The sequence below is a fragment of the Falco punctatus genome, assembly GCF_963210335.1.
Source record: "Falco punctatus genome assembly, chromosome: Z".
NCBI lineage: Eukaryota > Metazoa > Chordata > Aves > Falconiformes > Falconidae > Falco > Falco punctatus.
The window spans coordinates 7,505,728-7,531,308 of NC_137586.1; positions in this window are offsets into that span (position 1 = coordinate 7,505,728).

A 25,581-nucleotide genomic window follows, 5' to 3' on the forward strand; every position below is an offset into this window, starting at 1 on the left:
GCCGCTAAGGTAGTTGGTTGATATCCCTGCAGGAACCTCTGTTCCATCTGTGAAAGGCTGTAGTGATCAGTAGTAAGTTCTCAATGTAAAGTTGTCAGTAAAATTCATAATGAATGGAGGAAGGTAAATATCATCTCTATCTTTTTAAAAGGCCAAAAGGATGACCTATATATTTACAGGTTGGTTAGTCTTACTTTGATCCCTGGGAAAATCATAGAGCCAGTCTTTATTCTAATAAATTCTAACTTTTTTGCAGTTAAAGTTCCTTTGATTTGCTTTGAAGATTAAAAATCTAAGCAAAGATTTATGAAGATCCACAGCAAATTCTTAGTTGATGAAGGGTCCTGTCAAAATAACATTCAATAGATAAGACATAACATAAAATATAAGGAGTATAAAAAATTCCAGGTATATTTAGAAAAAGGGGGAAAGGGAGAGTTTATAATAGTTTCTGACTTCTTCAACAATAACATGTATTCCAAATATTTTCATGAAAATAGAGATACATCAATTACAATTCCTTATAAATGAACAATTATTCTTTCCCAAACCTTTCTACTCATCTTAGACCATGTGTTTTTTCTTTGTCTTTGCACCACCTTCCATCACAGCATCATGCACATTTAATGAAAAAGTTCAGTATTGGCTGGCCTTCTGAATCACAGACATCTCCATCCAGTCCCACTTGCTATCACTCCTGCTTTATGGGCATTCGGTTAGTTTTCAGTACATGAAGCTGAGTTCATATCTCAGCCAATTTGAACTAATTTTTTGAGACACTGTATCAAATGATTTACTAAAATCCAAATACATTATGCCAAATGCATTCCCTTCAGCCACTAATTTTGTAATTCTGTCATAAACAAGCAATCAAATTCATCTGACAAGATTTGTTCTCCTAAAGCCCTGCTGCTTATTTATAATAACCATCCACAAATACATGAAAGATGCAAGCACCAAAAATGGAATGAGGCTGGATCCTGCAAGATATGGGAAGCTGAAGTTCCACAAAAATAAAGCATATGGTGAAGCAATCCACTGGTTAGATGAACAGTACTCTGAAACAGACACTACAGAGATTGGTAGGGTATGTGACTTGCTTTCTACTAAAAGAATGGAGATTTTAGTCAACATAACATGCTTTCAGCTATCTATCTCTTTTTTGTTTGCTTATTTGTATTTTGTACTTGCTGCCTGTAAAAACTGTATGTGTCTCAAAAGGCTGTGGAAGAATAAGATAAACTTTTATAACTGAGTTTTTGTTCAGGGATAGGATGCAGAGGAAATGATATTAAAAAGAAAGCAAAACCAAAACAAAACATGAGAAGAATGAAAACTTATGAAAGTCTCATTTATTTTTCCAGTATGTTTCATGGTCTAAAATGAAAACAGTAACAATGAAAAAAGGTTATGTAAAATACTTTCATTCACAATGGAAAACACTTTTTTTAGGACAGCATCCATAACAGTACTACTGAATTTGCTCTTCAGCTCTATTTCAAAACTGGCTATATTTTCTATTACAACCCCTGTATATTACAACACTCCATATCATGGCAGACTTGATATGATTCTACTATAGATATATAGTGATACGTATGTGCTAGATGCATAAATATCACATTAGTTTTCCTGACTTTGGAAGTTGTGTCAAGTAACAACATACTAAATTTATACCATGTTTTTGTATTGGTTACAAAAGTATGAGGAAATGAGAAAAAATCCTCTTATTTGATGCTCATAGTCTAGAAATTTATCTTAGATTAGACACCTAACCCTTTTCAATCTAAAATAAGGTGTAATGAATACTACGCCTGTGTGCAGAACAACTCCACCTCTAATATTAGGTACAGTTGTTATTCAGACATAAATGTTTTTATATTTATTTATTCAATAAATCCTGCTTACCCTTTCTGTGAAGTTACTCAATTATGAACAATAGAGTTCCATTTCTTGAAGGAATAACTACACACTTCGATGAACAACTGACTGTTGCTAATAGTTCAAATTTGTCCACCTCCATTTTTTTCAAGAAAAAGAATATGAGAATTTTGTTTATTTATTTCTTCATATCATGAGAACTTCCAGAAAATTTACATGTCTAGTTGTGGTACACCATAGAAAGAGTTTAAAGGTCAAGAAAGCAAGGCAAATTGTGACTGACAACAAATCAAAGGTATGGATTTGAAGCTAATAAAAATACAAAAGACCTAAATTAATCTGAGAGCCAATCACAATTTTTTGGAAGTGAAATATTGACTTCCTTCAAGCATTTGAAAAAGTGCTTGCAGGCTGTTCATAATGTTTCAGCTATTTCTCCTCCTCTCGCCTAGGACAGCAAATTTTCACTTTTCATAAGACCAATCTTTTGCACAAATTTCCTCTTAGCCAAAGCCATGACGTATCAGTCAATGCAGTAATTGAAAGCAGCCTCTATTTTCCCCTAAGACATTTCTTATGATTTGATTTGTACATCAGCTTACTTAATAGTTTGCTTAACAGCTTCCATCTTACTTCTTTTGTACACATTTTCTTCCCCTACATTGTAACCTTCTAGTTAACCACTAGACTATTCATTGTCTCATCTGTAAGTTAACCATCAGAATATCCCTTAGCATTCCTTAATTTCCCAGAAGGACCTATAGTGAATACCTTGCATTTCTCTACAGGTATGTTGATCACTGACATTACAGTGTTTCATGTAACTAAATCTTTGGCAATGCAATGAAAGTTTCCAGTTCTGGAATTCAATACAACTGCCTTTTTTTTTTTTTTTGCCTTAAAAACACAAACTGCTTCTGAATTCACACAGTAAAATTGCTTCTTTCAATTGTCAGAACACTTTAAACACATTTCATGCTTCATGTCACCCATTACTACATAGCAACCATCTCTGTACTGATAAATAGTACTTTTAGCAGTTTGCAGAAACATTAAACCACAAGGCAATAAGGATGGGATTCACCTCACCTTACTTTAGCCAAGTAAAAATTAGGTGATTAATGTAAGGTAATCATGTAAAACAATTTTGTTGCAAATAGAAAAGGGTAAGCATCTTTAAAGGGCCATTCATCCCATACTAAAATAGTGTTTAAGATGGTAGGATGACTTTTCCAGGTAAAGGTTTGTGTCTCACCATTAATTTACAGGAGGGTATAATGACTACTATAGACAAGATGCTTACTTCAATTGCCTAAAAGTGAGTAAATAAGCCCTACCCTACATGTCACTGCACAGCAAGGAGAAAATTAAATACAAACAAACCACTTGAATTTGGTCACCATTCTTATACTCTTCATTACTGTTAAGATATTTCACACGTTCTCATACAAATAATGCTGTAATGCAGTGGTCTTACACCAATTTTTGTTCATTTTTGGTTTTTTTAAAGCTTTGGTTTTTAAGTGAGGTGTGATTTTTTACTGAGGAGAGTGCCACTCAAACACCATTCCTCCAACAGAATTGCTAAGCGTCCATAAAAATACTTGCCATCTTTCTGGTATAATGTAAAGAAATAAATGTAAGTCAAACAAATGAAGGGCAGACCTAAGAAACAGAGGACTGTACTGTACCATGGGAAGTAGTAGTTCTGCTTAAAGGGGCTGTAGTGAGTAAACAAGCCAATGCAAATCCTCCAGGCTATGGCTATAATGAGGAAAAGCTAATACAATCTATGACTATCTAAAGAGATGAGTAGGGATAGGGACCAGTTTAGCATTTATATATGAGAACGATAAAACAGATTGTAGAATATTTTTTTTTTTAATACTCTTAATGCTCATCTTTCAAAAACAATGATGAAAAGTCAGTGAAGATGCAGAAAAGAACTACAAAAATGATTTAAGAGCCATGGAAAATGCCTTATAGTGAGACACTTAAAGAGCTCTACCTATTTACCTCATCAAGAAGAAGATTGAGAGGCGATTTGATTAGAGTGTCTAAGTACCTTCACATGGAGAAAACACTAACTACTGAAAAGCTCTTTAGTAGAGCAAGGCATAACAAGAGAAGATGACTGAAGCTGAAGCCAGACAAATTAGAAATAAAGCACAATATTTTTTAACAGTGTGAGTGATTAACCACTGGAACAAACTGCTAGGGGAAAAAGTAGATTCTTTTTTGTCTTGATGCCTTTAAATCAAGCTTGGATGCCTCTCTGGAAGATTAAGCGTCTCTTGAAGTAGCTAAGTTTTGAGTGAGTCTTGAAAGAGAAGAGCAATGTTTACATAAGGACAGGAGGATCTTTTAGTGGGCTCGATGCGGAGATATTCCATTGGAAATAAGGACTTACAGTATTCAGGAAGTCAGTTTTAACGATTTCATTGTCCCCTCTGCCTTTAAAATCTGTGAATCATGCAAATTATAAGCAAAGCCTGGCCTCAGCCAGAGCTTTATTGAATACAATAGATCTCCAGCTGGGAACCTAAGTCCACTGAAGTAGAATTAACTGGTCTATCAAGGATCTTCATTTTTAAGTAAAAGAAACTGGGAAACATCATCTGCTACCCTTGAACATTTTCTGGATTTCAGACAATTTCCCGTTCTGCACTGGGACAAATTGAAGAACATTTTCAGCACACTGAGACTTGCCAGCATTTTGGGGAATGATGTTCTACGAACAGATTTTCTGCTTGTGTGGGTCTCCTGCAGCCTGACCTACAGTGAAATTATAATCACCACAATGCAGCAGCAGAATAATAGAAATCATTGCCTGAGAGTCATCAGGACTTTGGTTTTGAAATGACATTTTAAGTGTCCTGAAGTGTGTTTTTGTCTCATGTTGTGTTACTATATATTTGCATTTACATTGAGTGCTTAGGCATGAAGAAGCAATTTTCTGTACGACAGTAGAAGTGCAAAGCATGTGGGTTTTGAGGTGGGAGAAAAAGTGTTTCATGGCTGCTGCAGAGAGCTGGGGAAAGGAGTGACCCAAAAGGAAGAAACAAAGTCTCAGAAGGTCAAAGTTCTCCTAGAAAATATATGTTATTTGCATTTGAATGTGTTCCAGTCCTATGTCCAGCTGGGCAGAGTACATTCAGCTGCGTATTGTGTGCTATTGTATGCACATGTGTCATTGTGCAGTGGAGTGGCGTTCATTTGGATTATGTCCCTGTACGCTGCTGTGGCTGCTGCAGCCTGTCTGGGTATGTGTTATTGCTTCAGCCTGTCTGGGTATGTGTTATGTTGTGGATACATGAAGGCATAGCTTTCAAATACAAACACATATGCTTGTGAATGATTAGATGAATAATAGTTTCATTGTTATCTGTTACAAAGAATTTTCCTTCTTGTCCCCTCAAGATATAACTATGAATTAAAGAGAGCTGGCAATTACAAGCTGCTGCTGCTGAACAAGGGAACAGGGACAGCGACTGCTGGCAGAGCGTTCTTTCTTCCATATTTCTTTTTTTCTTTCCTTTTCTCCTGCCTTTCTTTTGGCTGAAGACAGGTTTAGAGGCCAGTGCTCCTCCTCTGCACTCCACTGACTGTTCCAGCCCGGAGCTAGCTTGTTATAACCTACTTAGGCAGTTGGGTGCTGTCAGTCACTACTTCAGAATCAATGGTTGCAGATGTGAGCTTGGATGCAATGTTATTTCCCCCTGCAGTAACAAGGAGATAGATTTTAATAGATTTTATTTTAATTTTTCTAACTGCTTCATCTTACAAAAAAGGGGAAGAAAGTTAGGGGCACTGCAGTTGATTTGCAGATAAACACATGCTCACAGAAATGAGGTGAAATCTCTTAAAGTAGCAATTCCACATCCAAGTGCAATATTAATAATGATACAAATCATAAATTCATCCTATAGGGAATTTGTTTGCATGAACCTGAAATGTCAGTTCATCAGGATTTTGCTAAAGGAAAGAAATATTCAGCAGGTCTGTCATCAGGGGAGTGTGGTTTTCTTATTAAAAAAGAAAAAAAAAAAAAAAAAAAAAAAGGAAAAGCACAAATACAGCTACATTTGGAAAGTCAGAACATTTTTACTCGTACTGTATTATTATTATTATTGTTGTTGTTGTTCTAATTGCTATCCTCATTATTGTTATTTTCTCCAGAGAGAGTAAAAACTTCTGATGCTTCCCCTTGCTTTGAAGTGATGGTCATGACTGAAAGTTGTCCTCAGATTTATATGACTTTGCACACCTTTGTTATTATATCAAATTGCTTTCATGCAGCATTCTCGCAGATGCTGCTGGCTTCCAGGGAGAAGCAGGAGGGAGACTGTGAGTAGTTACTTGTTCCAAAGCCAGTGCTGACTTTTCCTGATGTTGTCACATCAGGTTACCACTGTAGCTTAGAGGTCTTAATTGCATTCCAGACAGCCTCAGCTCTAGTTTTAACATTAGTCCTTTGGAAATATCAATATTTCAGGGTGGAATATTTTAAGTTCAATTATAGGAACACAGCAAAGGAGCCTTGTAAGCTAGATAGGCACAAAAGTGCTTTCAATAATTAGGACAGCTCTGCATGAAGGGAGACAAAGCTGCATTTTGGCTGCCCAGACCCTCTGTGAGCATATCCCAGACCCCAGTGGCTTGCACAGCAGAGTTTACTCCACAGAAGATACAGGACAACGAAGTGTGGCAAAAGACTTGAGGCCTTTCTCTTCTTCTGGTGAGGAGATTTGATGTAACTGGGCAATCCTGCCCTTCATTCCACCAGTTAGACTGCCTTTCAGTTGCCTTCCTCCTGGTGAATTCACCTCACTTTCTGGGGAACCAAACACAATCAAACCCTAAACAAAACCCTCCATTATCTACTAATAAGCAAACATTTCCCAAGCTTTTCATGGAAAGTGATAAGCCAAATAGCAAATGTGATGGATATGAGAAGGAGGAAAACACCTCCTTTTACTTCCAAACAAGGATAACGTGAGGATGAGACGGTAATGGAGTTCTCATTTCTAGTGGACTGTGTTAATGAAGGAAGACACAAATCCTCCCTAATTGAAATCAACAGCAGAATTGCTACCAGGTGATGACAGTTCAGGTTAGCCCTTCTACTAGGATTGTTCTCAGAAGGGCAGAAAATTAGCAATTTTCTTGGGATATTTTGGGTTGCAATGGAAAGAAAAACTAAAGTGCTAAGATTTTAATGAGGTAACTTCAACTGTCTTATGCCTTTTGCTGAACCTGTTGTTTGACCACACATACATAGAAAAGTCCTCTCTGGGGGGAGGCAACAGTTTCACCATCACCTGGAATGACCCCCACTTTGGCCATTGTGAACTGGCTCTTGTTCTCTGTTTCCATGCCTGCCTTGCTGCATTTCTGAGCACAATAACAGACCTTCAAAGGGTCTTATTTGCGCAAAGGGTCATAGTCAGGAGGTCAGAAGATTTCTAAATGTAAGAGCCTTATATAAACACAGCAGAAAAAGCGTCCCATATCCTAGATTTTTAAAGCTGAAAAACAGAGATGGTACACCCAAACCTGAAGAAATGTTTCCCTCTTTTTTTTACATCTCTGGAAATCATTTACAGATAAATGTTATAACTCCAAGTACTACCGTGGACAACTTAACTCCCACAGGATTCATGAATTTACTCTTAGCTACTGCTATCAATTTTGGTTCTTACTGATTAATATGGATATCTAGAATATATTCATTTGTGTGAATAAGAAGCTTCAAAAGGCCCTCACCAGTGAAAGTTTAGAGCAAGTATTTCTTAAAAGAAATGACTGATGTAAAAATGGACAGGTGATAAAAATAAAAAAGGGAGATAAAAAAATTTAGAAAGTAATATTTATATATGAATTTAACATAAAGATTAGGAATATCTTTTATATATTAGAAGGAATATTTTATATTATTACTATAATATGGGTCTCATTCAAGTCCTGGAGCCCTCATATATTTGAAATTTACCCAGAATTGAAAACCAGCCTAGAGTCACTAAATATTGTAATGTTTGACTGCTCACCCATCACAGTTGCTCCTCTTTCAGTGTGAAAGTGCTGTCCTGCAAGAGATTTTACTTAGAATTCATTTACTTCTTTAATTTACTTCTACAAGGCCAAGTGAGATCTGGAAAGTGTAGCAGACTGTTGTCCCTAGAAACTCAACTTCTATAGCTAAGGAAACACTAACAAGAAATTACTCAGAACCAAATTGTTATACTATCCCTGCCCCTTCTCTGCCCACACAAAAGCCCACACAGAGAACTGCAAATACCCTTTCCTGGAAATTTTCAGTTTCTAGGTTAAAAACAAGAGTCACTCTGAGTATATGCTGCCTAAATTGGAATCTGGCTGAAATTTAGGATGTCTTTTCTAAGAAAGCAATTCAGAACACTTTCTCTGTATTCCATCTGCTTCTGGCAGCACTTAGTTCCTCTTAGGATATAGCATCAATCTACCTCAAACTGAGCAATCCTCAGTGCTACATTCACATATAGAACTAGTAACACATATCCCAGCATATCCTGGTTATATTAAGTACTCTTTTTTTTTTTTTTTTTTTTAATATCTCTTGTAAATAAAATGCTTTTTCAGAGAATGGAAGACTAATCTGAACTCCCGGTTCATGTTCCTTATTTTCTAGAAGACTGTTCTAAATATTAGGCTATACAGAGGACTAGGTCCAACTTTGTTCTTCAGTTTATGAATTTTGCATTTCACAGTCAATGGATTAAAATAAATTTGTCTCCTATACAGTGCAGTATGTAAATCAGCAGACTAAAATAAGCAATTTAAATATGAACCTGGGTGCTTTGCCCTTACTTAAAAAGAAATAATAAAATGTTATGTCATAATGTTTTTATCCTTGCCTACCTTTACTCCAAGTTTCTGCTTCATTTATTTGGGAACACCAGCATTCACACAATTACTTGCATTTATATGGGATTTTTTGCATTTACTGTGGCTCATCCTGGCTGTCAGTCTCCCCTACCTACCTGGTAACTGAGTAAAGGATTCTGACTAACTTGAAGAACAACTCTTTGCCTGGGAACTTTTCTTTCTCTGTGATAAGAGAATGACAAAAGTAGAGTTACACGCATCTTATCCTCATACCTTAACATTAACCTTGAATGATAAATAAAGATTTTACATATAGATCTATTCTTCTGTGACTGTTTATCTACCCATTATGCTTTGACTGCATATACAACTTTCCTCGAGGTTGCAAAATCTCTGAGCAATTTCAAGAACCAAGTATGCTCCTTCTGTCCATAAGAAGCTGTTTCTCTCTTTCATAAGCTGTCCATACTTAGGAGAATGAGGACTTCCAGACCACTGTTGCTTCATTAAGCCAATATATGAAAAGAAGGATGCACTTCAGAAGTTCCTTTACAAGCTTTAAAAAGTAATGGTTCAGTTACACACACATTGCCTGAGCTAAAGATTAAAATAAATAAGTAAATAAATAAAAGGGTATCTGTTCAAAATAAGATTTCTTTCATATGCCTATTAGCCATCTAAAGTAAGTATCTAACCTAAACTGGTCTTTGGCTCCCCTTCCTCCCTCTTGATGGAAGGTATGCAGAGAACAGTTGTTTCCATTCTATGACATATGCCCAGCCTTATTTGATAAATCACCCGGTGAAGATACTTGACTCTTCCATGACTATTGCAGGAGCCTAGAGCGCTAACTTAAACCAGCTATTTCTATCACAAAGTTAGATAAAATCAGTTTACATTAGTCCTAAGCTTTGTTTTATTTCCTGCATCTCACAGGCCATATATTCATTTTACCACTCTTGAACTGAACTTCAAATCTTGGGTATGACTAATATATCTTTTGGTATACCTTTCCTGCTAAAGATCTCTTTGCACACTATTTTCTTCTTTGTATGAAGATCCTTGCCTCTAATGAAATCACCTAACAAAGTTAAAAAGCCTCACTGTAATTCTCTGCAGTTTCTGATTTATTTTTTTTTGTCTCTTGAATCTTGTCCATCTTTTTCCGTAAAATCATTGGAAGGGAATTTAGAAAACAAAGAAACAAACCAAAAGAAAACAAAAAAACCCAACCAACAACATAAAAAAGATTGAAAGGAAGAAAATCAGTATTGACATAGGTACTCCTATCCAGTATTAACCTAGGAACTCCTATCCAGTTAAACATCCACCACAGACTCCATATTCTCTTTGTACTTGTTTTTTTAGATACAGATCCTCACTGAGCGGGTACAGACTATGCTACTTCTTCCTAGATTACCTAGTTTCTATTAATTGAACTGAGTTTCTAGTTAATTGAACTGAGGCTTTTTATTTACTGACAACCTAAAATGAATGAGATGCCAACCTCATCCTTATTTATTGTGCTTTTATTTTTTTCTTCTACATTTTATGATTAGCAATGTTATATTTGTATTTTATCCCTACTTCATAACCATTAATGGAGACAATAAATAACATAAGGCCTCATAATTATTCTTCCACAGGAGACACCCTTCTGAGGAGTGACATAGCTGTTGCATTTTTTTTTTGCCCATGCTTTACTGAGTGTTACTCTTTCCTCTGTTCTGCTAAAAAAGCAAAAGCAGAGTGGCAGACTGTCTACTTGATGTTGTCCAGGCTGTCGTTGGGAGTAGGTTAAATCATCTTAATGGAGAACAAACTGCAGTTTCTTTGGGACGTGCTAATTTAGGAGAGGCTTCTGGTGAGTGGGGCAGAAAGGGAATGACTTATGCAGCCAGCAGGGAACCTGCAGCCATTGCACCTCATGCAGTTTATGTGGGCTAAAAACAGTGGGTGTTTCTTCCACCTTAGTGTTGGGTATTTCAGGGTTTGTTTTACATCTTTTCAGAAAATCTGTTTTATCATCCTTCCTCTTTTCATTTGCTTGCAGCTTTCCTTACAAAGCTATTGCTTATTTTGTTAGACCATTGCCATACGAGGTATAAATTCTTTAAGTGCTAAACTGTACAATTGCAACTATACAATTGCACAAGGTTAAACTAAAGCTAATAACCGGTTAGAACAGTCATTATGGCAATTTATTACTACAATTAATGAACAAGCTAAAGTAATCTCAACACCAGCCAAGACAAGTCCAGGCAAAGTCTGACAGGCCCTGAGGCTTTATACTGTTCAGTTAATACAAGCCTTAACCTGTTACCAGCATGTCGTAACTATAAACCCCATGGCTTCTTATTAGCATTGGCATTCCTGTATTTACTGGGCTGCAGAATCTAAGCAAAAGCAGAGCAAAAAATGTGGCAGCCAGAAAGACAACCATACTTCAGATACAGTGATAAAATGGGGGTTTTCTTCAGGATGCAGTTTGGATCTGTTCCTGCACACAGACACCTGGTAGTACCAGGGATGCTCTTGAGCATCCTGCCTGGCTTCCAGCTGGCACTGCAGGAAGGCACAGGTTTCCCACAAGTTCTTGACCATTTCTGATGAAACCATGTGGATGCCCTGCTACTACTCCAGGATATCTCACACAGAAGTGTGAACATATAAATGAGTAACCGAGCTGAGCTCTAGTTTCCTATAGGTTGTGAAGGAGTTGGTTATTTGGTTAATTTTGCTTTTGGGGTTTTTTTTTTGGTTGGTTGTTTGGCTGGGTTGTTTTGATATGTTAACAGGACACCTTTAAGCATTTATTGCTCATGCTGCTATTATTTAGAATTGCCTTTGTAAATTTAATGACATGCTCATTTCCAGCTGAGGTAGAGCACCCAGATATATGTATGCCCATTAGGAGTTCACTGTCTGAAATGAAGGTGTCCAAATAATCATTTAAAAACTAAAAATAAAGAATCTGAATGGTCTTTATTAGTCAAGCTGAAAGAAAAAGCTTTATTATCATTTTGGTTTCCATTCCTTTATAGAATTAAGATGAAGGCAAAAGTTAAATTTTAAATTTATGTTACGGACTAATTTAGATTTCTTAAAGATACTGGAAATTAAGAATTTCATTTACTGGTGACCAAATGTGGTTGAACATGAATATATAAAATAACACTTGGCTCAAAGTTGAGGGACAGAAAGGAAAACACCTGAAAAATGAAAGAAGACACATTTTTTTTTTAATCAAAATTTTTAGGTATTGGAACAAACTACAAACAGAAACAAGTTTTTATCTCTGATTCTCCTTAGATGAAGAGGAACCACTCTAAAAGGCAAGCTACATAAAGTGTGTATGACTGCGCTCAGCACACGTAAGCAAAATAGCACACGTAGGGTGCAATGACTTGACCTGTGCAATGCAGCGTTTAAGAAACCAGCTGCTTTCTTTTGTCTTTGAATTCCAGGAAACTTTTCCTTTACCCAGAGACTGTTGCAGTAGATCATAGGGAGATGTGATAGAAAGTGCTTTTGCTGTTAGGCCTCCAACTTGTTATAAAAATATCAGCCATGCTTGAGAAAGAAAAACTCATTCAAGTGTCTGTTTCTCTCCTTGGCAGCGGGGTTGCCAGCTTGTGCCAAACCTGTGGCAGTGTGATGCCAGCACCTCTCCACCAGGAACCAAGCACTGGGAGCTTCTTTCTGAAAGGGTGCCAAACACTTATCAGTGGTTAGCTGCTTTTGACCCCTTGCTGTCTGGGCTGGACCTGAGCTGATAACCTCGTGTGAAAGACTGCATCAGCTATAATGAATTCTCAGAATTAGCTTTCCCTTCCATGGTGACAGATAATTTAGAATAAATTAAAACAAACATATTTCACAGAATAAACTCAGCCAGGAAATCCAAGAATTGCAAAGTTCAGAATAGGATCCAGAATCTCAGGCAACCTTACCCCCCTCAGGTATATGTTTCAGAAAAGGGAAAGGGGGCAAGGAAGAGAAGTAAACATTTGTAATACAAAAGGTATTTTCTATACAAAAAAATGAAGTCCACAATATGTTGAGCCTTCCTAGCCACTGCAGAAACAGAGTAAATACATTGCCCAACATGATTTGTTCTGACTGGGATTTAGTATTCATACTAATATTTGGAAAAGTCATTACAAAAGGAAAAAAATAATAAAGTAATAAAAAAATAACAGTTACTTCTTGATGTTTCTTCTTTCTTATTCTAGTCAACAACACTCTAAGTCTTTTGCTTGGCTTCTTTGCATCCACTGCCATTGTTTAAAGTTGGTGAACAGCCTCATCCCCATTTGTCTGCCAGTCTGGGAAGAACCTGAAGGTTCCTGAAATATCCCATCCGGATCATTCATAAAATAATTGCATCCCAGGAGTCCTTCTTTATGTCTCCAAGAAACACGAGTGATATCATTAGAAATATTTTTGGAAGCCAGCAAGAGATCACACACACACACATTTACTTCCTACCCCTCCACCCCCCAAGAAATGTCTTTATTTTAATTTACATTTAGATTAGGTTCCCAGCAGCAGAATATGGAGGGAATTTAAGTCAATTTGCAAGAGGATACAGACATTCTAGCCAATGAAAAATCAAAGAGAAATAGCAACCATCTCTTGCTCTTTTTTTGGACAATTGTCCTCAGAATATTCAGAATCATGAAAAAGAAAAAAAAAAAAAAAAAATCTTTCCAGGACCAGATGGGCTCCATGCCTTAGCGCTGACAGAAGTTGCAAGAAATACAGATAAAGAAACCTGTTTATAGATCTATTTAAGATCTCTTTGGAACAATAGTAAACTGACTGGCATAGCTCAAGTCTGTCTGTATTACAACAAATCTAGAAGCTCCGCTAAACAAAACACTTATTTTGATTAAATCAGGAGTGTGATGGGTCCCTGTTCAAACTACAACTGACTTTCTGTGTGTGAAGATCCATCCTTCCTAAATTTAGGTAACTACTCCGTAGGTTGAATCAGAAGCCTCTCCATATCAGGTTCTCTCTGTAGTCAGTAGGAAGAGATAAGCACCTCTGTCCAATGATTCAATGCCCCTAAAATCTAAGTTAACTTCTGAACGGAGACTATTATTTTCTGTTGACTACGGTATGAAGTTATTCTCTAAGCACATGAAAAAAAGTGTGATGAATATGGGCTATAATATTCTTGTCTGTCTCGTCTTTCCTGCATGTAACACTGTGGAATGAGATAAGTCACTATAAAATATGGATTAGAGATAATAAAAGTATTCATCATGGCTGCTTAAGGACACACTCTTCAACCCTCGCTGGACCATGAATGATAATGCTAAGCAAATAACTTGTCACAGGCAACATTGCACTTCCATTTAGCTATTCAAACGGGCGATAGCACCGATGACTTCTTGTCATTGCCCGTAACATCACAGAATCTCCTGGAATTTGAGACGTTTCCCCCTGGCAGGAGGAGGCCTCTCGGGCCTCCGGAGGATGGAAGTCCACCTTCTGTTCCCACGCCTGGCTGGCTGTCACTGTCGTTCCTTACAGATGTTTCTCTAATCTCATCTTGAGGGCTGTCAAAGGTAGACACTGCACAGCTTCCACAGACAACCTTTTCTACTGCTTCTCTAGCCTCACTGTCAAGAGCTTTTCCTAATATGTAAAGTAAATTTTCCCTGTTGGATTATACAGCCTTTCTGTCTTTTCCAGTGTATCAAGATGATGAAAAATAAAGGTTATTGCTTTCTCTGAAGACTGTGATCATGTCTTCCCTCTTGATGCTCCTGGGCTGAGCAGCATCCGTTCAATCTTTTCTCCTAGGTGATGTTTTTACACCTCTGATTGCCAGCCTTCCCTCCATTCTGGCTAACTCTTCCCCATTTATCCTGAGAGGCACAATTTAAACTGGACAATGTTCTTGCTGAAGCCCAAAGCTGAACAGGTTTTGTAGGGATGACCTTCAATTATGCATCTCAGCATAATGTTTACCTCTATTATGGCAATGTTGTATCACTGGCTATATTCATGTAATGATCCATGAAAAAGTCATGACTTTTTTTTTTTTTTCTGTTGATCTGCTGTCTGAGCAAGAGATTTCCACCCTGTATTTTCATAATCGTTAGTTTTATGTATTAAAAATTTTACTTGCTTCTACTGAGGAGAGTTCCTTTTTTAAGCTCTTATCTTGAATTCAAGTTCACTTTGAACTGCAATCATGTGCTGCAAAACATTTGCTGTCCCTCCTGCTTTGATATCATCTACAAACTTAAAAAACATACACAAATCATTAAGAAAAATATCAGATAGGACTAAACCCACATAAATAGACACATTTCTCTACAATCTGAAGATGAGAAAATTAGGAAAAACAAACTCTGGAGTTTACTTTTAGCTTTCTACTCTTATTGGATTACTATAAGCTATGACCTTATTAATATTAATATATACAATACCATTAGGTGGTATTCAGTGCTATATGGCATAGTTTCCAGGTTCTGCTGGACTAATAAAATCCTGATATGCACTGCGAGTGACTTCCTCCATGCAATTCTTTCAACCAGCTCTTAACACTCAGTATGTAAATTATGCTTGTTTATATTGCCAATTTGCTCCTATTTAAATCACACTGGAATTTGGCCTATTGAGTTTGTGTTAATCTGCCTGGCAGGATTTGGCCTTCATCGAATAGGAGAAGGGAGGAGGGATGAGGAGAGAAAGAAAAATGAAGTAATCCTCAAACATTTCTACATATTTAAAAATGAACTAAGATAAGCTATGTAAAAATGTTTCTTTAAATTTCTAACGCACTCTCCATTTTAAACACTTATTTCCAGAGGGTTAATTAGTGTATAATTCTTCCAGCAAGAGGAAAATAATTTCCTACCAAGCTTGAATTTGGCACAAACAATCTACATTACATTGTCATTACAAATGAACTTATTTATCTAATTTTATTTTATTTAAATATCAAGTGGATATTTTTAAGGCACTGGGAGGAAAAAAGACATGAGGGATTGAAGAGTTCTGTTCATTTTTACCCATTGTCTGTGCAGAAAAATACAAGTACATTAAAAATGTCAGCTCATACAAATTCTTAAGATGTTCAGTCTTGCTAAAAAGATGTCCTAAGTCTCTAATTCAGATAAGTTGCACTGGGTAGTTTTTACTGTATGTATTGTAGACAAAGCTGCTAACAGTGCAATATATTCATGGTTTTAATTTTTCTTCAAAGTTTTAATTTCAACCTGCATTTTTTCTTCTATTCATCTGCTTCAGGCTCAATTCTCTTCCAAAACTTATACAATAATTACCTTTTGCAAAAAGTAAGTCAACAGACAAACGAAGAAAACTATTTTGGTAACATTTAACAGCTTATCAGCTACATTCTCTGATCATTCCCTGTGAACTGGGCATGTTTCCTCCCCAGCATGGGTTCTCCGTGTAAATGGAGTTTGCATGTATTAGCTTTAAAAAAGTGCTGGACCACACTTGAGCTGTCTTCTGCTCTGGCCCCTCTTCTTGACTGCTTGGAAATGTTTTTCATGGGGTCAGATCAGTGAGAAAAAGGGCTATTATCTGTGCTTCTGTGGGGAGCAAGCTAGCTCAAGGGCAATGAGATACAGTGAAATACAGAGCAGTAAGAAATGAGATAATAAAAAAACCTATTAAGCTGCTGGTTTGAAAACTGAGAGTACACAGACAAACTAACTTTATCTGGAGCTACAGGTAAAAAGACGAATCTCATGCATAGGGACCTGGAAGTTACTCCATTCTTCTCCCTCCTACCCACATTTGGATAGAGGAGTAAGAATTCCAACTCTGAAGGTGGTGAAGAAAATAAACACGTAAAGCAGAGAGGCACAGTTTCCAGAAGACAAAAGAACAGAAGTAAACCCTTGATGAAGATGATGACAATTTTCTGGATAAAGCTGACACGAGAGTGATGGGGAGGATGAAAATAACACTGGGACAAATATAAGAGCAGACAGGCTGAAACCATAGGGATGGGGACACTAGGAAACTTGGTTTACATCGGGATGATTCCCTTCTAGAACTGACCAACAGCTGTACATTCATCCTTTGTGGGGATGATATTAGGAAACCATGAGTATGTCTTTTTTCAGGCATGAAAATAATCTCCTGCTTCATGACTAGCTACTGTATTAGCCCATAGGAAGGACGACTGTAGTTTCAACGGCTAAACTTAGCAGAATGACATGGGTGTCAATGTAATAGTGTAATTCAACTTGGGGAGCAAGGTTAGTTTTTTTCTTTGGTTTGTATTTTAATTTTGGTTCAGTAAATTTCATACAACAGCAAATTAGAAGATCATTGAGCTTGCAAAATTAAGCACTGCAAAATTAGGAAATGCTGGCTTTTACTCCTTTCTCTATGACCCTAATTTAGCTGCTTTGTGTTGGACTGTGTTAAGATTCCCTCAATTGCATGCTTGGGAAGATTATAGAAATAGATATCAAAAAAGCTAGATAATATAATCTTCTCATACATATACACACTTATATGTATAAAACACAACTTTCCTTCCTCAAGCAAATCTGGCCACCAAAACAAGTCCTTTGTCATCTATGCAAATGCTGCATGACACAGACAATCCTGAGCATAACTGTTGATATGCAACTTCTTTAGGTACAGATGACGACCGTAGTTATAATGTAAAAGTGATCCAACATAACGTTGTCTACTGGTTTGGGCGCTTGATATTGGAGCATCTGCAATGCAGTGCTGATATATTCTGAGTTGGTGTCAGCATACAAGGAGCTGCAGGGGTTCAACAAAGAGCAAACCTCAGTTCAGAAAAGGCTATCTGCATATTTTCAACATGACAAATTCCCCCACAGACTGGTTGGTGCGGCACACTCAACACATAAATCAAACTTAACTCAATTTCCACTTTAGTTTTTCAGCTCACCTTTAAAAAGAAAACAGGGTATTATCTTACTTAGTCTAAGGGCACCTTAGTAATACAGGGAAAGGAGAGAAATAAGAAAAAAAAAAAAAAAAAAAAAGAAAGAAAAAAAGAAAGAGGTTATATATTTTTTTAATGAAAACTTGACAACCGGCAAAAATAAGGTTTTTTTATTCTTTAGAAAGATGTTAAAATTGCAGTATCCACAATTTTGGGGCAACTGAGGTTTTCAAGCATCCCTTGTGATAACAGGATCAGTTCAAGAACCAATTGTGTTCAGTTTATGTAACAGCAACTTGAAGGTAGGGAAAAATACGCACAAAGGCGATAAAATTTGCTGATGATACATAACTGAAGAAAGAACAGTCAATGAAAAAAAGAAGAAGAAAAAAAAGGACAACAGTATAACTCTAAATACTCTAAATGAACAAAAACACAGATGTGGGCATGTGGTTTATGCGGTTTAATATGGAGAGGGTGGGGGAGTAAATAATGAAACGAGGCAGGATGAAGGGAAAATAACTCCAGTAGGCACCAGACTACTAATAGCATAAGTAAGGAAGAGCTTCAGCAGAGAGAGGGAATACAACTTGAAAGCATTCAGAGCAGTAAGTAAACCACAGCAGAAACCACAATAAATAAAACCATAAAGATATTAAAGAGCTGGGAGAAATTTCTATAAAAGCTCTTCTGAGCCCTCTCTTTGTGACAAGCACTAAGGTTCACTACAGTTTCCAAACCTGAGCTGACTTAAAATCTCAACACAATTAGTCTTCCAAATAGCAGTTTTGATCTGACTATTTCTTATTCACACTCACTCAAAACTGGAATTCAAAGTAAATCTAGGAAAAAGAAAAAAAATGAGTGACTTTTAACCACAACAAATAGATCTACATGTTTCTGCAAACCAACTGTTCTGGTTATTCTCTCACCATTTTTGTAATTTATTTATTAAAAAACAAAAAAAACAAAAAAAATTTTTTAAAGAAATTGCCTTGTTATTTCTCTGCTGTTTCTTTTGGGGGAGTGTGCATGTATTTACATATCTAAAAATGTGTACGATAATAATATGATATGGGCTCTGTAAAGGACATTATAATTATCTGAAAAGAGTAGTAAGTCATTGTTTCATCTAAAGAAAACTCTGCCAACTTTCTCCTCTTGGAATACTAGATACTAGGCTGTGTGTCCACTTTGCATACAAAAGCATAACAGGTAAACATATCCAAGCTTTTTACTCATGCCTATGCATCCAGCCACACACAAAGCAAAGCAAACAGCCACATGGAGATACCTTGACTTCAGCAACCACACCATAAGTCCATCTTTTGCTAAAACCAATCCAACATGCAGGAGTCATAACCAAGATCCTTCCCGGTGATCTTTTAAAGAGGTATTAATCTTGAGTCATTTCTGTGCATTTATTACAGGAGTCAGAGGTCCCAAAGGGTGTCCCATCCACTGTTTGTTACATACTGACAAGTGATATTAAACAGTGACCTCCTATAAATCACTGAGGATCCTGCAGTCTATCAGACCAGTGAGTAAGCAAGTTTAATAGCAAATATACAGATAAATTCTGGAGAATAAATAGAGTTTATATTAAAACAGATACAATAAATACATAGTTGTATAGAAAGAGCTATTGATTCTGGCCATTGGAATTTCTTAAACATTTTTAAGAATAAACATACTTTGAAGCAAATATTGAAGAAATATTGAAGAAATTTTCTTTTATTGAACCTGAAGTCCATCAGACGCATACATTTGTTACACATTTCCTGTTTTTCTTGGTCTTCTAAGTCACTGTTATCTCAAATCACCTTACAGAAATTGCCAATATGATGACTGTCTTTCAGCACCCATGCAACCCAAAAGAAGCTTACGTTGCTGGATGTGCAGCTATAGAGCCTCGTACTCTAGGGTTTACCATTGCGGTGTCCACTCCTGTTGGTTGGGGGTTTGAGAGGAGACATGTGATGGTCAGCAGTGTATATTGCTAAATATGAGTGCCTTTTGTTCCTTCCATCTCAGTAACCGGCAGAAAACACAAACTCATTTTCACTAGAGGAGATATATTAGACAACAAAGGATTTGTACAAATAAGTTGAAGATGATGACTACAACAGGTGGAAATGACCCCCTACTCCCAAGCATCTACACCTCTTTCCTTGATTGTGGAGGTGCTCAAATACAGAAAGCAAAAGCTGATACCATTGGCTCAGGTTAAGTCATTACTAACCAAAGGGTAATATAGCTTGTAGTGTGAAAGAAAAAGTGGCACTCACTGTCTTGATTTTCAAAGGTCTGCAAACCAAGTCTTTGAGGAGAAAATTACTTATTTCCCTGTAGAACTCTGGGGAATTGTTTCTTTCTGATTTCTGGGGGGTTTTTTGTGGGTTCTGTTTTGATTTATGTTTTTTCCTTGTGTGTTTTTTTTTTTTTTTTTTCTTTTTTTTTTTAGTAGAAAATGATCTTTTAATTTTAAGAATATTCTGCAGAAAAATATTTATATTTCAAATATGACAGTCTAGACCTAAAAGCACAAATTTATCTCTCTCTCCTTGAAGTGGAAATCACAACTTTTTTGGACAGGCAAAGCCTCTCCAAATTAAATTTCTTATTTTTGAAGTTTTCAGTATCTCAACAGAAGCTGTAAAAATCTGATTAAAAATTGTGAGAATGAAAAAAATAGAAATTTATTTTTTCATTGTTTTCAACCACATTATTTTAATAGAATAATAAACCAAAATTACTTTTTTAAAAATTATTTATTAATAGCAGAGAAGCTAGCACTAAAATTATTTGTAGAGAAAAGGAAAGAGGAAAAGAAAAGGAAGAAAACCTTCAGTTAAGTACAATGTCTTCATTTTGAAAAGCTTTTATGTCCCAGTGCAATTTACCTGAGACTCTAAGTTAGACGACCCTTCTATTCCTTGAATATTCACTCCAGATATCACTTAATACTGATTTAACAACCACAAGAAGAACTTTGCTGTTTAAATATTTAACATTCTATTCAAATGTGAAACAGCACGGTAGAAATTGGTTCACAGTCTCTGGCACAGGGTCCCTTATAGGAGAAAAGTAAGGACATGTAAGAGCAGAAGTCAGAAAGTCAAAGGCACAAAATGAGGTACTATTAGCAAAGGATGTAAAATGGATCAAGGAAAAGTTTTCGAAGAGTGGAAGAAATGAAGGGTGGACAAAAGAAAATGTTAAGTCTGCTACTTAGCAGAGGGGGAAGAAGCAGATAATAGATGATAAGGAGGAGGCTGAAATGCTTAATGGGAGTGTGGCTTCAGCTTTCACTGAAAAGGCAGTGACAGTTAATGAGGGAAGAAAGAGGTCACTAGGCAGGATAAGGATAGCCCAGGTTAAAGAGAATTGGGATAACCTGAACATCGTCAAATCAGCAAGGCCTGATGACACTTAATCTACACGGTCAAAGCATCTTTCAGAATTGCACGGGCACCTTCAGCAACTGTTTTTGAGAAGTCATTGAGAAGGTCCAAATGAACTCAGAAAGGGCAGTTGTGCTTTGGGATTTGAAGGAAGCATATCAATGAAACTGCAGGTCAGCTACTTTGTCGTCTTTGCTACTATGTTAATTAGCATTAGACCTCAAATGCATTGGAATCTTTTTGTGTGCCCCAAAAGCAAATACAAAACTATTTTTCCATCTTTCTGTAAAGGAAAGGATGAATCCCTGGCAGTCTAGGGAACTTATGTCCTGATCCAGCAATCAGTGGTGTCAAAAGAAATCTTTCTGTGGACTTCGATGGGTTTTCCATTAGCATGTCTATGAGTGCTCTGAATGAAAATGAAAAGGGGATTACAAGTGTAAACAGAAGCTGAAATGTTCTAGTCTATTTTCATAGGTCCAGCAGAGAGGATTACAGAAAGCAAAGAAAAAAGTATGAATACATTGATTTGGGGGGTTTAATAACTTAAAGCTCAGCACAGAGCATAAATATATATTTTAATTTTCTTCTGGCTTAGGCCAGACAATACAGAAAGAAGCAAATAGTTTAACAGGTGATGGTTTCAATCACAACTTAGGATTCCGTTTGCTGGTTTCATAGTGCATCTGAAATGCAGAGAAAGAAACTAAAGACACAGCACCTCATTCTACTAAAACTTTTATTACTAAAAGACTTATACTATTTGTTGGAATTGTCATTAAATGAAAAATTGCAATGTCGTCTCTTAAAAACAAGAGTAGAATCATAGCGTCAGTGTAATTATTACCGTTTGGATACCCGACTTCTTAGCTAGATGAGTGCGAAAACATATTTGGCCAACTTGTAGATGTAGTTGCATGCCTAATTTGCAAGCATTAAGAGGGTTGCATGTGCAGACTGAATAATTACATGCACACACACAATTGTTGTTTGACATTTGCCCACACAATTATCTAATCTGTGCCTTGAATTGTGGACCCAACTTGGCTGTGTCTGACACTTGCTGTCAAACAGTGTGAAGTTCACAGACAACTCCCTGAGGTCCTGTGCTTTGGCTAGCAACTTGGGGAACAGAATGCATTAACTTTATCTAGAGATAATTAATATCTTCCAAGGATCTCAGCTGCAAAGAAAATATAATATAGTCTTGGTACATGGAGGAATGCCATGAAATTAATAACTTTTTTTTTTTTTTAAGATATATAAGACATAGAAGCATAAAGTACACTATGTAAATACAGGTTCAGCGGATACTATGTATGGAGCAGTACAGTAATGAGTCATCAGAAGGATACAGGGAAAATAACGTTTTCACTACAGTATTGTCTTGGATGTTATATTGGTCGAGGAACATTCAAAGAGTTTCTCACATGGTGGAGGAAATAGTCACAGCAAGATGAACACCGTTGCTATATCATGTGTGCAAGGCTTTGTAAGATCAAAACTTCACACCTTATTAAAAGCATTATGTAAATCGGGTAGTAAAGAAAAAGTGACATAGTTAAAACGTATCTGCATATTTTGGATCCATTTGGATAATCATCGCCATTTGCCACCATGCTGATTTCAATCACATCTATTCAATTTTCATAAACACTAAGTCCTGAACTTGTCAGAAACATTGAGCAAATACCTTTATATTGCAATTAACTTCACTTTTGAACTTGCAAATGTTGACACGTCCTTCTCTCTCCCTTTCTCCTTCTTTCTCCCTCTCTATTTTCTATGAAACCAATGCCTTGGTTGAATATTGTGCACTATATTTCAAAAAGAAAAGACTGATTGCAATGGATTCAAAGAAGAGCAAGAGAATCATAAAAAGGACTGGAAAATAACGCTGCCACTTTGAGGAAAGGTTAACAGCTGGTCATGTTCATTCTTGCTAAAAGGAGATTGAGGGGAGACATAAAATATCTGTCTACAGTATGTAAAGGGACATTGTAAAGGGGGGAGGAATGAATTATTCACCCCAGTCCATGAGGAGCAGGAGTGTAGTGGGTTTGCATTGCAAGGTAGGGGGGGTGGGGGTGGGGGGGACTACAAGGAGGGGCTTCTGTGAGAAGATGCCAGAAACTTTCCCCATGTCTGATAGAGCCAGTGACACCTGCTCCGAGAGGGACCCCCCGCTGGCCAAGGCCGAGCCCCTCAGCGACGGTGGTGGCGCCGCGGGGGGGACGCGTTTCGTCAGGGGGGAAAGTTGCTGCCCAGCAGCGCCTGCAGCGGGAGAGAGGAGCGGGGTGTGTGAGAGCAGCAGCCCCGCAGCCCCCGGGCCGGGGCAGGGGGAGGCCGGGGGGCTCCAGGCGCCGCAGCAGCGGCTCCCCCAGCCCGCGGGGCGGCCCCCGGCGGGGCGGGCCGTGCCCCCAGCCCGCGGAGCCCCCGGGGGAGCAGCTCCCCCCCCGCAGCCCGGGCAGGGCCCCCCCCGGGGCAGGGGGTGCCCGCAGGGGGCTGTGACCCGCGGGCGGCGGCGCTGGGGCAGGTTTGCTGTCAGGACTTGTGACCTCATGGGGGACCCACACCGGAGCAGGGTGTTCCCGAGGGGCTGCACCCCGTCGGAGGGACCCATGCCGGGGCAGGGGCAGAGTGTGAGGAGCAAGCGGCAGAAACGTGATGAACTGACCACAGCCCCCATTCCCTGTGCCCCTGCAGCACCCCAGAGAAATGGGGAATTAAGTTAAGCCCAGGAAGAACGGAGGAGTAGCAGGTAGGTGGCCTTTTTTTTTTTTTTTTCAAACTGATTTTCCCCGGGTTGAGTCTGTTTTGCCCAGGACAGTAAGTGCTGAGGGATCTCCCTGTGTTTATCTAAACCTGGGGGCCCGTTGCTACATTCCTTCTCCCCTGCCCAGCTGAGGAGGGCACTGGCAGAGCAGCTTTGGTGGGCACTTGGCATCCAGCCAGTGTGAAACCACCACGAAGAAGTAACAGGTTTATGCTACAGCAGGAAATATATATTTAAAAATAAAGCTTGCTGAATAATAGAAAAATGTGTTTGCAAGTCTGTTTGCTAAATCTGAGCTGGCATTATTTATCTCCTTTTTGTTTGGTTTAGTACAAAAATTCTGACAAGCATTTTCTCTTTATATACATGTTAGTAAAAGGGCAATTATTCTCAGGAACACAGAATGCACTCAAAAACCATGATAAAGGATGTGCTACAGAGTACACTGCCAGACCAAGAGCAAGCACGCTTTTGTGTTCAAATTCAGAAATATTTATGTTGAAACTTTGCCGCGAGTTTGTGTTTAAAAGCACATCACTTCTTATTTGAGATGTTCAATACTATTAAAATGGGTTTGGCTCTCACACAACAGTTGAAATAAGCTTCTCTCTTCCAGCAAGTTTCTCCTTTCACAAGAAACAAAGTTGAGTGCATGCCTGAAGTAGGAGAGTCTTCTCCCTGAAGGCAGCAAAGTCAAAGGGCCCGCTTTTGATCATATTTACTATCTATTAACCTGGTTTACCTTGATGGAATTGGTTCCCACTTCTGTTTCACAAAGATCAGGATCAGGCCTGCATCTCTGAATATACTTATTAATTTGAAATCATATTCTAAAGGGTGTAAATTAGCACAGTTTTATTAAATCTGGTGGAACCATCTTAAGGCACGTCTCTGTACATACCTCTGATAGTGACTATGATACCATACCTTAATATCTGTCTATTAGCAGTCTATAAAGTAGTCAGCTTCTCTCCTATATGCTCTAAATGTGTAAGTGCTACTCTGTTATTATTTTAAGAACCAGTAAAATGCCACTAACTCCTGGGTGGAATGTGGCAGCTGTTTAACAGTGGGCAGCAGTGAAGCACGTCGTTGGAGGGGAGGAAGCAAAGAACAGCATTGCGACTGGAACTGAAGGGAGCATTTCAAGTAGCTAGAATGTAATTATTCCATTTGGAATTCAGCCAGATCATCTGGCTATCTACCTTGTACTTGCATGGCAGGGCCTGGGAGGAGGGGGTGGAGGGGTGGGAGGGTGCGGGGTGAGGAGGGAGGGAGCCATAGATTTCTAATGGCCAAAAGTGGTCAAGCCCTTGTTTTTACATCCCATCCATCTGAAAGGACTGTGGTTGCACTTAGCTATTCTCATTCAGAACCACTTAAGAAGGTGAGCTCCTATATAATTGGAATTTTAAAGGAGTTCATGTTGTGTTTATGGAGCAATCACTACTAAATGATTTCATTTAAATTTTTCATAAGCTACACTTTATGAAAAATTAAAAGAAATAGACTCTTCAGAAGCCTTGCTAAGAAATAGAGTCTCTTAAAGGAATACACATGCCATCTAATCACACATATTTTCAAATGTTGAATTTGCAGCATACAGATAAACAGAAGATGGCATTAATGGGGAGAGAAAGAGGCAGGCATTTTTGCCTTACTGTGTCAGTAGTTTACATTCAACTAGAATACCAGAAATTAGCTACAGTTTACAGCAGCACAGGGAGGTTCAG